Source organism: Psammomys obesus, unplaced genomic scaffold, assembly GCF_907164565.1.
Source record: "Psammomys obesus unplaced genomic scaffold, mPsaObe1.curated_primary_1811, whole genome shotgun sequence".
Lineage (NCBI taxonomy): Eukaryota > Metazoa > Chordata > Mammalia > Rodentia > Muridae > Psammomys > Psammomys obesus.
This window is the reverse complement of record NW_026595981.1, coordinates 8,606,035-8,621,683: the sequence shown is the minus strand read 5'-3', so window position 1 is coordinate 8,621,683 and position 15,649 is coordinate 8,606,035. Positions and strand designations below refer to the sequence as shown.

General features: G+C 44.7%; 1 non-coding gene across 1 annotated transcript; it reads left to right on the top strand.

The window, feature by feature from the left end:
* The first annotated feature begins 10,595 nt into the window (after nucleotides 1-10,595).
* Nucleotides 10,596-10,786, top strand: LOC129686584 (U2 spliceosomal RNA). Its single transcript, XR_008721640.1, has one exon. It is a non-coding gene; the product is annotated as a U2 spliceosomal RNA (small nuclear RNA).
* Nucleotides 10,787-15,649: the final 4,863 nt, after the last annotated feature.

The following is a 15,649-nucleotide window of genomic DNA, read 5'->3' as shown; positions in this document are numbered from 1 at the left end:
GGTCTGTTTATTGAAAAGAAAGCTACTTCTTTTAAGGCAGTTTTATCAGGAAGCAAGCAAGCAGGCCTGGAAAAGGAACATCTTGCAGTTTCTCTCGGGAAGTTCCAGCTTGCTTGTCTCCAAGGAGACAATTTATCTTGAAGGCCATTTGTCTTGAAGGCCCTTTGTTAGACAATTACTCAAGGCCAGGAACAGGGGAGTTCGAGTCATAGGAATTTTACTGGGGTGGTCAGCCTCCGTCATGTCCCTCTCGGTCCCCGGCACAGTAGCATAACAACAGAAGGAAATATTAAGCCTTTTTACCTATTTAAGATACCTTAAATCACTTTAGACCTTGTAACCTTTATAACTTGCATTTACCAACCTTAAAACATTTTTTAGACCCTAAAACATTTATAAGTTGTATTACCAACCTTAAGACACATTTTTAGACTCTTAAACATGTATAACTTGTATCTACCAACCTTAAGATATTTTTTAAGACTCTCAAATATGTATAACTTGTATTTATTAACCTTAAGACATCTCTCAAATATGTTTTTTGAGAGGGACCTTTGCATTTAGTTATTTACCATGAGACATAGTTGAAACTTATGAACATTTATTGTCCTTTAGCTAAAGGGATGGTAAAAGGTTTCATTTAGGCCTGTTTCTTGAGTCTGGACTGTGTCTAGGCCTGAAAATAGCAGCTTTAAGGCTTAAGGCCTGGTCTTCTGCATGTAAAGAGAACTGGAAAGGCACCTGAAGTCTCCCAACACCGAAGTTGTCAATATGTCCATGGGACCTCGTTCTGAGGTCAAAAACAGACCTGTGCGAGAGCTTTGGAGGTTGCTATGTCAAGGAGGCATTTGTCCTCCGCCAGGCCAACGAGCTAGAAGGCTGGAAGTGTCTGTAGCTCTTGTGCTGGTTGAACCTCCATGACTGGGCACAGAGGACAAGCCTGCTTAGGAGTATTTTGACTTCCAGAGGCCAGTTTGCCAGCAGCCAGCTTTGGCATGTCAGTAGCGGGACCAGCATCCACTTGGCTGCATTTGAAAACGTCACCGGAGGAACGGTCTTTTGCCCATGCAAACCTCTTGCCTTTTTGCGGCAACACCAGCAGCTTCGGAATGCAGCTAGGTCTAGAGCCCTTCAGGACAGCTTACTATTTTTTACCAACTCCTATATGGTGACTCAACGACCATCCACAGCTGTTTATTAAAAATTGCAATGAGACCATGTTTGCATCTATAGGACTATAAATATGTATCTTATGAAATGACTATTAACTTGCATTTGTTAACCAGTAAATATCAACCAGGACTTTAGGTTTTGTCCTTGCTAAGTTAGAACCTTAAAAGTCATGAATATAATTTATTAAAGTAAGAGCACAAGAGTTTTTGTATGATTTAATATATAAAAGTTTATAGCTTATAATAGTCTAAGGCTATACTACAGATTAATAACATCATTTTTTGAGAACAAGACCAATTATATTATATTTTGATAGTAGAGATATAGTAAGTTGACCCAGTTTTAATACAAATATATATTTAAATTAATAGATCTTAATTTAGAATATTGGTAAACAACTTGTACATAATAACAAACCCTTGAGCTATAAGTTTAAAACCAACAATTTAGCAGAACAGTATAAACCAGTTTTAAAATTAACCAAGTATATTTTAACCCTTTGATAGTAGAGATGCATTAAATTGACCCAGTTTTAACATAAATACCTCTAAAATGAATAGATCCTAATTTAGAATATTGATAAACAACTTGTATGTGATAATGAACCCCTGAGCAGAACAGTATAAAGCAATTTTAAAATTATATTTTAGCAACACATAGGAGACAGTAACAGTCTTATATTTTAAACCAGCTTAATTTGAATATTTATAACTTTAAAATTTTGTTATTATATAAAATTTATTTTGAAGCAAGGTTGAATTATAAGACAGTAAAATATAACTTTGAATTTTTATAAAAATCCATACCAACTTGAAATGAGGCTTGTTCTTGTGGCCTGGTCTAAAAAGATAAGATAAACAGTTAATTATGATTAAGATTTATAAATGCAAACCCAATGAGAAAATTATATAAATTATATAAAGAGTTAAATAAGGAATTTAAAGCATTTTAAAATATAAGAGTAGAGTGTATAGAAATTAGGAAGAGAGAGCTTGGAAATAGTCAGAGCTTGGTGGGATGGGGGGTACGGGCCTCTTTGCCCGAACCTAAGATGGCATTGTGCCATGTTAAGTGAATGGTTAAGCTATAGTTACACCCACTTCCTCCCAGGACCAACATGGCACCTGCCGGTGTTTTAAAACTGTCCTACCCAGAGCAGCACACCAAGCGTTTAAAGTTTATTTTAGCGAGGCGTGAATCTCCCAGGGTTGGTGGCAGAATAGCAAACACGCATGGTCCTGTTGGTATAATGTTTTTTCTTATGTATACATCTTACCCTTGTTCATTCAAATACTGATATCTCCCCCACCCCACCCCCAACTCTCTGGTTTCAATTGGATATTGCATTGTGATACTCATTCTAAGCATCCTGTCTCAACTCTTGTTGAGGACAAATAAAGCAACTAGACACAATGTTGAGCTGGGAGGAGCCAGAGGACAGAAAAGAGGGGAGGAGCCAGAAGGCAGGTGATGAGTGGGAGGAGAAGGGGTAAGAGAAGAGCTAGGAGAGCAGAGCTAGAAGAGAGATCTTGGAGGACGTGGAGCATGAACCAGACCTAAGATTTCACAAAAAGGAAGTATAATGTGGGAAATCTAAATGTTAGGAAACTGAGAGCTTGGAGGTTTAGGATGAGTAAATATTGCCCAGCATTGTGTTCTAGGTTAACTAAAAACCCAGTCTCTGTGTGGTGATTTGGTTATTAAAATGATTAGGATTAACAGCAGCATCGCCAGAAGATAAACCAATAGTAAATTAATAACTTCCTACAACACGGTCCCTTTTGGCTCGCCTCCCCCTAGAGGTCCCGAGCAGATCACTTACCCTCTTACCAACACTGCCGCTAAGCACAGAGATCCAAGCCCGGGGCGGGACTGGCCTTTGCCGCCGCTGAAGCCACTGCGGCGGGAGCTGGACTGCATAGCGGTGACTCTCAGCCCCGGCCCCGGGTGCCATACCGTGGGCACCAGGACCCAAGCCTGGGGAGAGCGGAAGCATCCCGGGGAGCCAGGGAGGACCAAGCAGCCAAGCTGCGAGACCATGGCCCCAGGGGGTCCACGCACTGGAGCAAGCTCATGCTTTACGCTGAGGCTCGGGTTTGGGGCATGGAGCAGAGAAAATCAGTAGTAACCGTCCTGTCCAGAGTCCAAAAGGGGTCCTAGCTTTGCTAGGAGAGCCCTATCCTAGCCAATGCACCACTATTATATGGTTATTTACAAAACCATTTCCTTTTTACTGTGTCTAATTGTTTTACATGTAATGCTTGTAGCACTTCTACTTCAGCAATATATATTCTGTCTCATTGCTCCCTGTCCAGAGCTTTTTGGGAACTTTGGATGTTTCTCCAAACAATATTTGGAATATTTTAGGGACCTTAAATGTTCATCCAGGGAATGTCTTTTTATATAATGTTTGGAGTTTTTTAGGGGCTTTAAATATTTGTTCATTATGTACAGGGATTGTATGGTTTTCAGGCTTTACAATAATATTAAGTGGAATTGGAAATTCATCTTGTCCTCCTGTTTGGTGGGCACAAATACAATATTTATCATATTCTGAATATAATCTAGAATTATGTATATTCCATGTGATTATATCATATTAACATTTACATATGGTGACATTAATAATGAATAAAACATCAAACTCAGCTATTTTTAAAGTTGTTTGATTGGCATAATAATGTCTATTCTCTGTTGGCTTCTTTGGAATACTTATTTCTAATGCTATTACATATGACCAATCAGGAAACATAATTGATATGTGTGTTCGATTATTTGGAATCACTAGAAAATTTCCTTCACTCCCTGTATTGTTCCATAATATTATATTATAACTGATATGTATAATGCCATAATGTATTACACTATTATATCCCTTTATATTGATTAAAATTGTCTAATCAGTGTTTTATCTTCTAATGTAGGGTAATCTAGCATATTGTTCATTTGTCTTGCTTCTTCTAATGGACTCTGTCTATTTAATCTGGGTCTATTATTTAATTCTATACATGCTAGTTTTAAAATTATTTTTTAAGGAGGATTTTGTCTAATAATTTCACTTTTAACAGGCCATTAACTCTTTCAATGGCTCCTGCAGCTGTTGGAGTATATGCCTTTTGGAAATCCCATTGTATGTCAAGTTGTTTAGCTATTCTTTGGGTGTCCTTGCCTGTAAAGTGTGTTCCTTGATCTGATTGTATTACTTCTGGTGTTCCTTGCATGATACACCATGTTAACACTGTCATAATTGCACCTTGTTGATCTGGATGGGGTGATGCTCTTGGTAGTCCTAATCCTGTACATATATCCACCATTGTACATGCATATTTATTTTTAAAATTCGACAATGTTCCAATATAGTCAATTTGTACTATTTCATTTAAATGTAGTTTGTGTCCTACAATTCCTCTATAATTGTGTCTAAATCTCGTTTGTGATGCTGGACAGTCTTTGCATTGCTGTAGTGCCCGTTTAATATCTGTTCTATTTGCCTTAAGATTTCTCTGTCTAAACCATTGCTCCATGGCCCATTGTCCTATGTGTCCTATGCTCTTGTGTAAATATAGAATTTCTTCTCTATTTATAGGTATATCCTGTATATATGGCCTTTGTATTTCCCAATGTTGTTTTAATTTAATCTTCCACCCCTGTTCTCTCTTACTTCCCATGATGGTTTTAACTTAATTACCTGCAATCCCTTGGAAAGTTTATCTACTATATCATTATTTTGGAAGTCTCATCTTGTTTCTTGTATGTGTACCTATGTGTGTTACTCTAATCTTTACTTGCTTGGCTATCTCATCTAATTGTATCCAGGCTTCTTTGGACCAGATATCTTTTACCTCCTAGCTTCCAGCAGGCTAGTTTCCATTTTCCTGACCAGATAGCTATTCCATTAGCTACACACCAGGAGTCTGTAAATATATACCAGTATTTTTGTTTTTCTTTAAGACATTGTCTGGCAGCTAATAATGCTGCTATGGCTTCTGCATGTTGAGCTGATTTTTCTGTGCCTTGTTCAGATATAGCCATACCATCCCCTTGTCTGTAGGCTGCTGCTTTCCAGTGCATTTTATTGTTCATGGTGGTTGAAGAACCATCCGTGAACCATGCATTAACCAGAGTGGGGGAGTATTCCTCTGTACCCCATTGCCCCATTGGCGTCTGTTTTTGGGGAGGGGAGATGTTGGGAAGGTCATGCCTTCTGGAGTCATGGGGCTGTTGGTCTGTAGTTTTGACTCCGACATCTTTGACGCCGTCCCCTTTGCATACAGAGGTACAACCCGAAGGAATTCCGACAGGTACCGTTTCTATTGTGGCACCTTTCCTTCCATGGGTAGACCAGCCCATGCCTCTTCTGGTGCCTTTACCCAGTCTAGCAAGGGTATCGGTGTTCAGATTCTCACCGAGTTCTGTCTCAACAGAGATTGCACTGTTCTTATGGTCTCATCTAAGGTCCATATTGTTTTTTTAAACAGTGAATGTTTTGTTTTCTGACCATGGGAATTTTTTTGGTATAAAATCCGATTGGCATTAACACAGTTTGATTTTTTGCAAAGATGTTCCAATTACCATATCCATGCATGTATAATAGATCAATAATACCTTCATCATTTCCCTGTGTATATGTCAGAGTCTGGTGTTGTTTAATAAATTCTAATATTAACTTCACTGCATCTTTCTGTTCTTTGGTCCATATAAAGTCCTGTGTTTTCTCTGTTATATTACAATGGTTGTAGAATTACTTGCAAATAAGGGATATGCTGTCTCCAATAGCCAAACAATTCTACTAGGTGTTGTACTTCTGTCTTATTCACAGTTACCTTAAGTATTTATTATTTATTTATCACTTTCTTTGGGATTGTTGGTCCATCTGTTAACCAGTGGAATCCTAAGAATTTAACCTCTTGTGCTACTGCTTGAATTTTATCCTTATCAATAGTCCATCCCTGGTCTCTAAGGTGTTGAAGTAGCCTCTCTAGTGTGTCTTGTACTTCCTCTTTTTCCTTTCCAAAAATAATAATGTCATCTATATATGTTACCATTCTGCTGCCAAAGAACAGCCACTGGCCTGCGGTGCATAGAAACACTTGGAGGTGGAGGCAAGGTCAGGGGTGGAGACATGCAGGTAGGTAGGGTACCTCGTGGACAGCCTTGGAAGCTGAAGGACTCTCAAGACAGTGGGAGCTTATGAGAGCATCACAGGCGGAGAACTTCATAGGGCAGCAGCTGTCTGTTGATGACACATCTTTGGTGACAGGTCAGAGGCTGCATTACTCTCAGAAAACAGGAAGCAGGAACACAAGGACTGGACATCTGTAATCATGAGGGGAAGAGATGTGCACTGGGAAAGGGCAGTGGAGTTAGCAGTGATGACATGTGGGGCTGCAGGGTCAGGTTTTCAGTCATGGTGGGCATCCTTAGTGAAAGCATTCTGTGTGAGGAACAGTGAGATGATGGCTTAGTGGGGAAAAGTATCTGCCACCTTGCCTGAGGGCCTGGGCTCCAACTCCAGGGGTCTCATCTGAAGCTTCTCTTTTTGCAAAGCCCAGCATGATGGTTTTTCACCAGAAACTACAGGGCTGTATATTGCCTAGTCATTGTGGCTTAAAAGGGAAGGTGGTTGTCATAGTTAGGGTTTCATTACTTTGAAGAGATACCATGACAAGGCAACTTTTATACAGGAGAACATTTCATTGGGGCTGGTTTACTGTTAAGTGATTTAGTCTATTATCGTTTGCAGGGAGCATGGCAGCATGCAGCCACACATGATGCTGGAGAAGGAGCTCAGAGGGCTACTTCTACACAGGAGACTGTGTGCTACACTGGGCATAGCTTAAGCATAGGAGACCTCAAAGCCCACCCACATAGTGATAACACTTCCTCCAAAGAGGCCACACCTCCTAACAGTGTCACTCCCTATGGGCCAGTCCTTCAAATACAGGACTCTGGCGACCGTTCCTATTCAAAACAACACAGTGGTTTAAAGGAAATAGGTCAATGGGGAAAATGAGGGGAAAAAAGAAAAGAAAAGAAAAGAAAAGAAAGAGCAAGCACTTGAGGCAGTGGTTCCTAGAAAGAAATGGTCAAAGTCTGAAACAGCTCAAGAGGGAAGGGCGAGCTTGGAAGGGCTTTTCTTGCATGGGGAAAAGGTACAGAGAGAGGCCATGATGATGAAAGTATGACGGTCGGCTTCCTGCTCAAGCTCCTGACCTGACTCAAAAGCCAGGTGGCTTCAAAAGCCTAGAGGGAGTTTTCTCCTGCCAGTAGGGCCTTCCCACCACCTTCCAGCCAAACCAACAAGTTCAAGGCCAGACCAGCATATGTTCATCCCAAACTTGGAGAACTATCAGCGTTCCAGTCATTGTTCAAATGAACAACCCAAAACTGGAAATGGAAGACCCTTAAGAGCCTCAGATGTTGGAGCTAGAGAGATGGCTCAGAGGTTAAGAGCATTGGCCATGCTTTCTAAAGGTCCTGAGTGTAATTCCCAGCAATCACGTGGTGACTCTTAACCACCTATAATGAGATCTGGTGCCCTCTTCTGGTGTGCTGGCTACATGCAGACAGAACATAGTAAATAAATCTTAAGAGAAAGGAAAAAAGAAAAAGAAAGGAAGGAAGAAAGAAAAGAGCCTCAGACAAGGAGAGACAAGGCTTCAGGTTCCTGAGTGGCCCCTCTGCTTTGCTAAGGGACTTCTGTTTTCTGTCTGTCTTATTCTGTGTATCCCTCCTCTCCTGCCCCATCCTGGGCAATCAAAGCCTTTTACAGGCTGATTCTGTTGCTACTGCCTGCTGCATCTGAGATTCACACCCTCCCCTATCCCTGTTGGGTTCCAAATGTTTCCTGCTCCTAATTCTTTACCAGGCAGACAAAAGGAGTCTCATTAAGACCTCTAAACCATAAAGCAAGTAGAGGTCTCAGAGGGAAATATCCAGGGTGAGAGGGATCTGTGCCCAGGTAGGTGGCAAAAGCAGCTGCAACTTCAAGGTTCTCGGTGGTGGATTAAATCTGTTTTCCTTTGTGAGATGGACAAGAACTTTTGGGAACTGGGGTCGATCGCTATAGTTTGGATCTTGAGTATCACTCAGATTTCCATGTCATAAAGGCCCATTCCTCAGAGTGACCCTAACTGGCAGTGGTGAGTTCTTGAGTGGATGTCCCTTATGGAGACTCTCAGGGAAATCCCCTAACAGTGTAAACAGAGCACAACAGGAGCTTGGTGTGTGGTCTCAGAAGAGTGTGGAGGGAGCTAGTGTGCTCTGGCCCTTTGTCTCTTCACCCAGGCAGTGAGATGGAGAGCCCTGTGCTTCTACAGGTTCACTGCCCCGTGTGCTGCCTCCAAAAGCACCCGGTCCATTGCACACACACAGGGTCCTCCAAAGCTATAGGCCTACACAACTGTGTCTTCCTGTGTGTATCTCAGACATGCCACTGTGACAGACACTGGGGATCTCAGACAGGGCATCTGAGAGGAGCTCACAGGCTTGCAGTGTGGCACCTTCTCAGGGCAGAGAAGGCAAGATGTCATGGACTCTTGATTTCATCCACTAACTGAGTAAAATCAGGACTAATGGTCTTTCCCCAAAGCCAAAAGTAAAACCCTTCCAACTAAAATCAGAAGGGGCCTATTTCCGTGAAAGAAACAGTGTGAGAGAAATAACATGCGAGCGTTGTGGGTTATTCACCAGAGAAGACTGCTGGGACAAGGGTTTAAGCCAATAGAAAGTCTTTATTAGCTGGCCAGCGACTACACGAGGTGTTCAGGATCCCAGCGTAGCACTGAACCTCCTTTAGGGGGAGCTTTTCAGCACAAAAAGCATATTCTGGGTTGACGCATTTCAGTTAACAAGAACGGTTAGTCAGAAGCAGAACTACAGAAGCTATAAATATAAAGCAAGGTTAGTACATTCTGAGACTTTCCCAGAACTGTATGGATTCTGATGGAGCAGGCCTTTGTTTTCATTTTGGCAGGTGGTGTCTTGATGCTGAGCTTAACAGTCGGGATGGTACTTCCATCCTGAATGGTAATTCTGTCAGGATGTTGTGCTAAGGCCTGGGGTGTGGTAAGGTTTGGATAGGAAAGGCCCCCATAGATTAATGCCTGTGGATGCTTGGCACCGTTAGGAGGTGTAGCCTTGTTGAAGGGAGTGTGTCACTGTTGGGGTGAGCTTTGAAGTTGGCTGTGCTCAAGCTACGCCTAACGTGGCCACAGTTTCCTCCTGGCTGCCTTCGAATCAAGAGGTGGAAATCTCGGCTTTCTTACACCGTGGCTGCCTGCACGCTGCTTCCCACCGCGATGGTAATGGACTAAGCCTCTGAAACTGTAAGCCAGCCCAAGTAAATGTTTGCCTTTGTAAGAGTTGCTGTGGTCACGCTGTCTCTTCAGGACAATAAAACCATAAGTAAGATGGGGAGCCTAGGCCAGTTCGGTGGCCCACGCCTGTAATCCCTGTGCTTACACTGAGGAGCCCAGAACACTGGGTTCCCCCAGGGTCCACGCTGTGGAGTTGATTACAGGTATGCACCATAAAGCTCAACCAAGAGTGAGCTTTAGAACTGTGCTAGGTGTGGTGACCACACCTTCAAGATAGGGATAGGCGGGTGGGGCAAGCGGATCTCAGAATTTGAGGCAAGCCTGGTTGATATAGCATGTTCTGGGATAGCCAGGGCTACAAAGTGACTGTGTCTCAAACTATGAAAGAAAGGAAGCCAGCTGTTGGGCTAGGATGAGACCGGAAGGTCACGGAGAATTCCAGGTCGATCTGGGCTTCATAAGTGAGAGACTCCATTGAAAAAAAAGCTGAACAAGGAAAGGAATGAACGAAAGGGGTAGGAGTAAAGGGCAAAAACCCAGAGCAATAGTGAGAGCAAAGGAGCCGAAATTCTGAAGGACTGTCTCCCAAGGCTCTGTCCACCCCTTGGGCGGATCAGAACTTGCTTTCCCCGGGGCCACACTCAGGAAGGGCATCGGCCCGCTCCCCCAGGTCAGGGATCTCCTGTCGGGGCGAGTCGGAAAGCAAAACCGACTAGATGCAAAAGAAGGAGTGCGGGCGGGGGCCTGTTGTGGTCGGTGTTGTCAAGTCCGTGTCTGAAAGGTTGCAAAGAAGAACCTGTTAGCACCCGGGCATGCGTCAATGCAGCAGCGGCGGCGCAGAGGCGGAAGGCAGGAGGAGCGCTGGGCGGGGCATGCAAATGAGCACACGGCCCCGTGGTCTCGGAACTCTGGGAAGGAAGGAGCAACGAAAATTTCTCTCCTCCTTCTTGGATATCCCAAGCTTTTCGTGGTGTAAGGTCCTGATAGCGATAGAACATGAGAGTCGGGGTCAAGTGCGTGTCTGTTGGTCTGCGAATGTGTGTGTGACCGTGAGTTAAAGGTGTATGCATGTTACTGGTGTGGGTGTGAGAGCGGCAGGACGTTATCGCTTCTCGGCCTTTTGGCTAAGATCAAGTGTAGTATCTGTTCTTATCAGTTTAATATCTGATACGTCCTCTATCCGAGGACAATATATTAAATGGATTTTTGGAGCTAGGAGTTGGAATAGGAGCTTGCTCCGTCCACTCCACGCATCGACCTGGTATTGCAGTACCTCCAGGAACGGTGCACCCCCTCGGGGAATGATGTTGGTTAAAAAGCAGACCTTTTGCTCCCTAGTGGTTCTTAACAGTTACCGCATGAACAATCCCTTAGTTAGGCTATATTTAAACAAGGACTGACTCTTCGCTTCTTGTTTCCCACATTCTTTCCAAGAACCAGTTAGGAGCTTGAGTTCAAGGCCCTCTTGATCTTCCCGTGGAAGCAGAATTGAGTGGAGAATGTCCCTGTCTTGTGTTTCTCTGGGGCAGACTCCCCTGAAAGTGTTGGCGACCTCACCCATCACCCTGCTCCTCTACCACAAGCTGCTGCAGGAAACCAGCTGGCGCCGCAGGATGTGCTGTACTGCCAGCCGCTGCTCCCACCAAGGACCAGCGCCGCCTAGGCTGTGACCTGGAAGATGCTTTGCCTGCCAGTGGCAGGCAGAACGGGAAGGGCCTGTGGAACCACCAGCCCGAGCAGGAGGTGGAATGTGCCTAGAAAAATGTGCTCAGCAAAAGCTTAAGCTTATCTACCAGAAATGAAAGAGCAAAAGCAGAAAACAAATGGGGGGTGTTGTGAAAATAAGGATGAGTTGGTTTGTGTGTGTGTCCCCTATTTAAAAAAAAAAAAAATGTACTACTTACATATTTCCTAAATCATTTGAACAAAATTTAGACTAAGCCAGGCCTGGTGCTGCAGGCCTGTTATTCTAGCTATTTCTCAGGCTGAGGCAAAAGGATTACAATTCTAAGGTCAGCCTGGGCAATTTAGCATATACATGAAAGGCTGAAATTAAAGGTGTACACCCCCAGGCTTGACTAAAAATTATTTTTTTATTTTTTTGCTAAAAATTATTAATTTTTAAAGTTCCATTTGTGAACACGGTCATCCTTCCTTTTCACTGAAACTGTACTTACGTCATGTCAAGGTTAAATAATTCATGCTTCAAGCCAGGCATGGTGGCACATGCCTTTAATCCCAGCACTCAGAGAAGCAGAGGCCAGCCTGGTCTACAAGGCAAGTCCAGGATAGCCAAGGCTACACAGAGAAACCCTGTCTCAGAGAGAGAAGAAAGAGGAAGAAACTTTAAATGATTCCTGCTCCTATCCACAGTTTTCTGAGAGTCACTTCTTTGAGGTTCTTGATTAGCACGATTAGGCACAGCCCTGCTGAACAGGCTCCTTTGCAGTGTCAGCTGTTTCTGAGACATGAGGACTCATTTTATAATCAGATGCTCATATCAGCCTTTCCCCCTTCTAAACCAAAAGAGAACAAAAAGACCTTTCTATGTCTGCCAGGCTGAGGGTACAGACATGCAATCCCAGCCCCTGGCAGTTACAAGCCCTTGTCTTAAAACGGGGTGGGGGGAGGTGGCACTGGAGAGATTAAGCCACTCTGTGGCTAAGGGAGAGACCATTGCTCTCCAGAGGCCCCGAGTTTAACTTCCAGCACCTACATGCAGTGGCTCACAACCAATTGTAACTCCAGCTCCAGAGCCTCCGTGGGCACCTGCACTCGTGTGTATACACATACACATAATTAAAAAGAAAATAAATACTTTTTGATGAAGTGCTAAGGATGTGGCTCAGCGTTAGAGGCTTAAAGGTTCTGGCTTTGACCCAAGCACTGGGGTCAAAAGAAAACCTACCCCCCCCCCCAAAGCTGTAAGTTAACAAATAATGATGATTGAGTATTCTGTGCCCTTCCATCTCACCTCTTTAGTCTAGCAACCCTATATCTCTGGGTGTTTGTGAATACACCAGAATACTGCCTGTCTTAATATTAATATTGCAGAACTGCTAGAGACACATTCAACAGAGAGACTGTTGAGCCGACATGACCAACCCAGAAGGGATTCTGTGAAGACTGTGCTGTAACATGGGGAATTGCCTTGCATCCACCAGTTGCTGCTACGGAACAACCTTGAAATCCCAACTGTAAAATAGTAAGTATTTCTCATCTATACATTCGCTATCTATTGGAATCTGGCTGATCTGGTTGGAATTACTTGAACTTGGCTCCAGGCTGGGCTCAGGCTGGCTTTATATGTTTCTCCTTCGTCTGTGACGCCCCAATGATGGGTCATTTGGAGCGCGCTCTTTGTGTGCCGTCAGCATAAAATCCAAAAGAGCAGACTCATGCTTGAGAGCACACAGTCAGCCTCGGTGCGCATCACAGTTTCTAAGATTTCACTGGACAGAACGAGAGGCAGGACCAAGCCTGCATCACAGGGCCAGCAAAATATCTCTAGTTCTCTTATTAGAACAGTTTTTTGTTTTTAAAATTTCACATTGCATCTACAACCTTCGTACCCCTGCCTCTCCCCATCCTAAATTCCTGGTCATCATCTTTAAAAATCATGACTGTTACATGTGTGCACATAAGGGTATGTATACATATGCGCACAGGTATATCTGACATGGTGAGTCCATTTAGCTTTGCTCGTGTGTGCAGTGGTTCAGGGCTGACCTTTAGGGATTAGACAACCCATGTGCGAGTTCATCTCTGAAGGTAACCAATTCTCCCTGTCTCGGCAGCCCTGGACTTCTTTCGGCTTTTTACCTGGGGATGGCACCATGTGGGCTTTCTCTTGTCCCCAGTAGCATGTCAACCTGTGTCATTAAGCTGGTCCTGTTGAGAGTTCACGGGTGCAGCTTTCTGTGTCTAGGGGATGTGATCCAGCAGCAGCAACAGCCGTGGTCCTATGCGTCTTACACTCTTTCCTGCCTCCTTTTCCATGGTTTTCCCATGGCCTCGGGTTTAGGAGTCGTGTTGCAGTTATATCAGGTAGAGCTGGCACCCCCAGGTACTCAGTACGTGCATTTTGCATTTTGGTCGTATAGATCTCTGAAACTTTCTCTGTTACGGCCCATCCGTTGCTAAAAGAAGCTTCTTCGGTGAGGGGTGAGGGCTGCGCTTATCTTAAGGATAGCTGCTGAGAGAACAGATTGTATTGGTTTATGAAAGCAGCAGTGGTGAGCTCTCCTTTCTAGTCTCCAAGCTCTCCAGCTGGATTTGTCTAGGTTTACAGGACTCAACATGAATTCCCTCTTGCTGAGCAGGCCTTAAGTCCAGTCAGAGTTGTTGAGTACCCCCCAAATCAGGGTGCCACTAACTCCACTGTGGATATCTTACCAGGCCAGTCGTTGTGGTTCACGGGCTTTACAGCAGGGCAGGACTACCAAATGCACCTCTCCTTTTGCAGCTTCCATAGCATCTTCTGAGGCTTTAAGAGCCAGTCATGAGTGAAAAGGCTTCGCGGCCAGTTCTAGCTCAGTTCCTCCAAGTCCTGTGTCTTAAGTGCCCGACATCTCCAGCAATACAGGCTGGAGAGATGGCTCTCCAGTGGTTAAGAACACAGTCTGCTCTTCCAGAGGCCCTGAGTTCAATTCCTGGCAACCACACGGTACCTCACATCCTCAGCAATAGGGTCTTTCCTTCAAATTCTGGAAGGCAACCAAGGGTAACAGCCATATAGGCGATAGCCTATATTGTTTTGGGAATCTCTTCAATTCCCCTTGTTGGGCCTTATAAGGCCTGCTGCATCTACCTGAGCCTGGCTCGAGTTTGGAGACCTGTCTTTGGCTTCGATTTGGGAGGCACCACTTCCAGGCAAAAGTGATTCAGCATATCCACCTTAAAATCAACCCTGCCTGGCAACTGTTACGTGGAGTTTTGTTGCTGACCCACCTCTCCTGGCACTACGTAACCTTGCTTGCTCTCTATGTCATCTTACTTCACTTCCTTAATCCTGCCTCCTGATCCAAACCTATAAAAAGGACCGTCTGATTCACTAAACCGAGTTCCTGCTTCGACAGATCTCCCGGCTCGGTGGTGGTTTATTCCCTGGGGCATCTGGGGAGGTCCATGCCGTGGACACTCACCATCCCGCTCAGCCACAGAGGGTCTCCAGCTGGACTGGCCAACCCTCCTCTCAGCTCCACCTGCCGGATATCGACCCTGTGGACTGGTGCCCCGTGTGAGGATCCTGCTCGACGGAAGAACGCTGACGGGCCAACTGGTCTGCGGGTGAGCGTAGCCCCGTTAAATATGGGGCATTCCTCTTCATCTCAGAAATCCGACCCAGGTCTGGAATCCCTACAACTTCTGCTTAAAAGTAGGGGTTTCAATCTGCTTGAGAGACGGCTTTGCAGATAAGCTTATTTCCTGCAGTCGGTTTTTGCTAGTGGCAGTGCCTCACCAGGTTGGGGTGAGGGTTTTCTAATAAATCTTTTATCTCAAGGAACTGCATAAGGCAGTGGCGGAGGATGGGCCCAGTTCACGTTGGGCTGGCACATCAGTTGTGCACAGACTGGGAACGTAACCAACAAGCTAACCCCCAGGTGCCGATAACTTAGGGAATGCTTTCGGGCACAGCTGACCAGTATTCCACAGGCCTCCAACAGGCTGCTCTCCCAGCCCCTTATCAGGAGCAGGTTAGAGCAGCAGGCTTGGTGGCCTGGAGGAAGCTAGATGAGGGGCCTCTAATTTGGCTCAGCTGGAAGCCTTGTACCAGTCCTCTTGGGACAGTTTGTGAGCGGTGCGGAGGAGTGTTTCCTCACACCTTCCTGTGACACTCCTTTCCAGCTGGCACCAGAATCATTGCCTCTCTTAGTCCTTTCTAGACTCTTCTAACTATGGCTGCCCTCTTCCCTTCCCACTCTAGAGTTGAGAAACCGAACAGCCCTGGTCTCCTAGCTTGAGACTGTCCTGTTTCCCACCGCCTCCACGTCCTTTTAGCTTCTTTTCTCCCAACACCTGGGCCAGGCAGAGAAAGGCAACGAACAACCACTGAACTGTGTAACCACAACTCCAAAATCCAGTGGGGTCCCCACTCAAAATCTTCCCCTCAAATTCCTCACAAGAAGCAAACTGTTTCAGGAATTCTTACAGACATG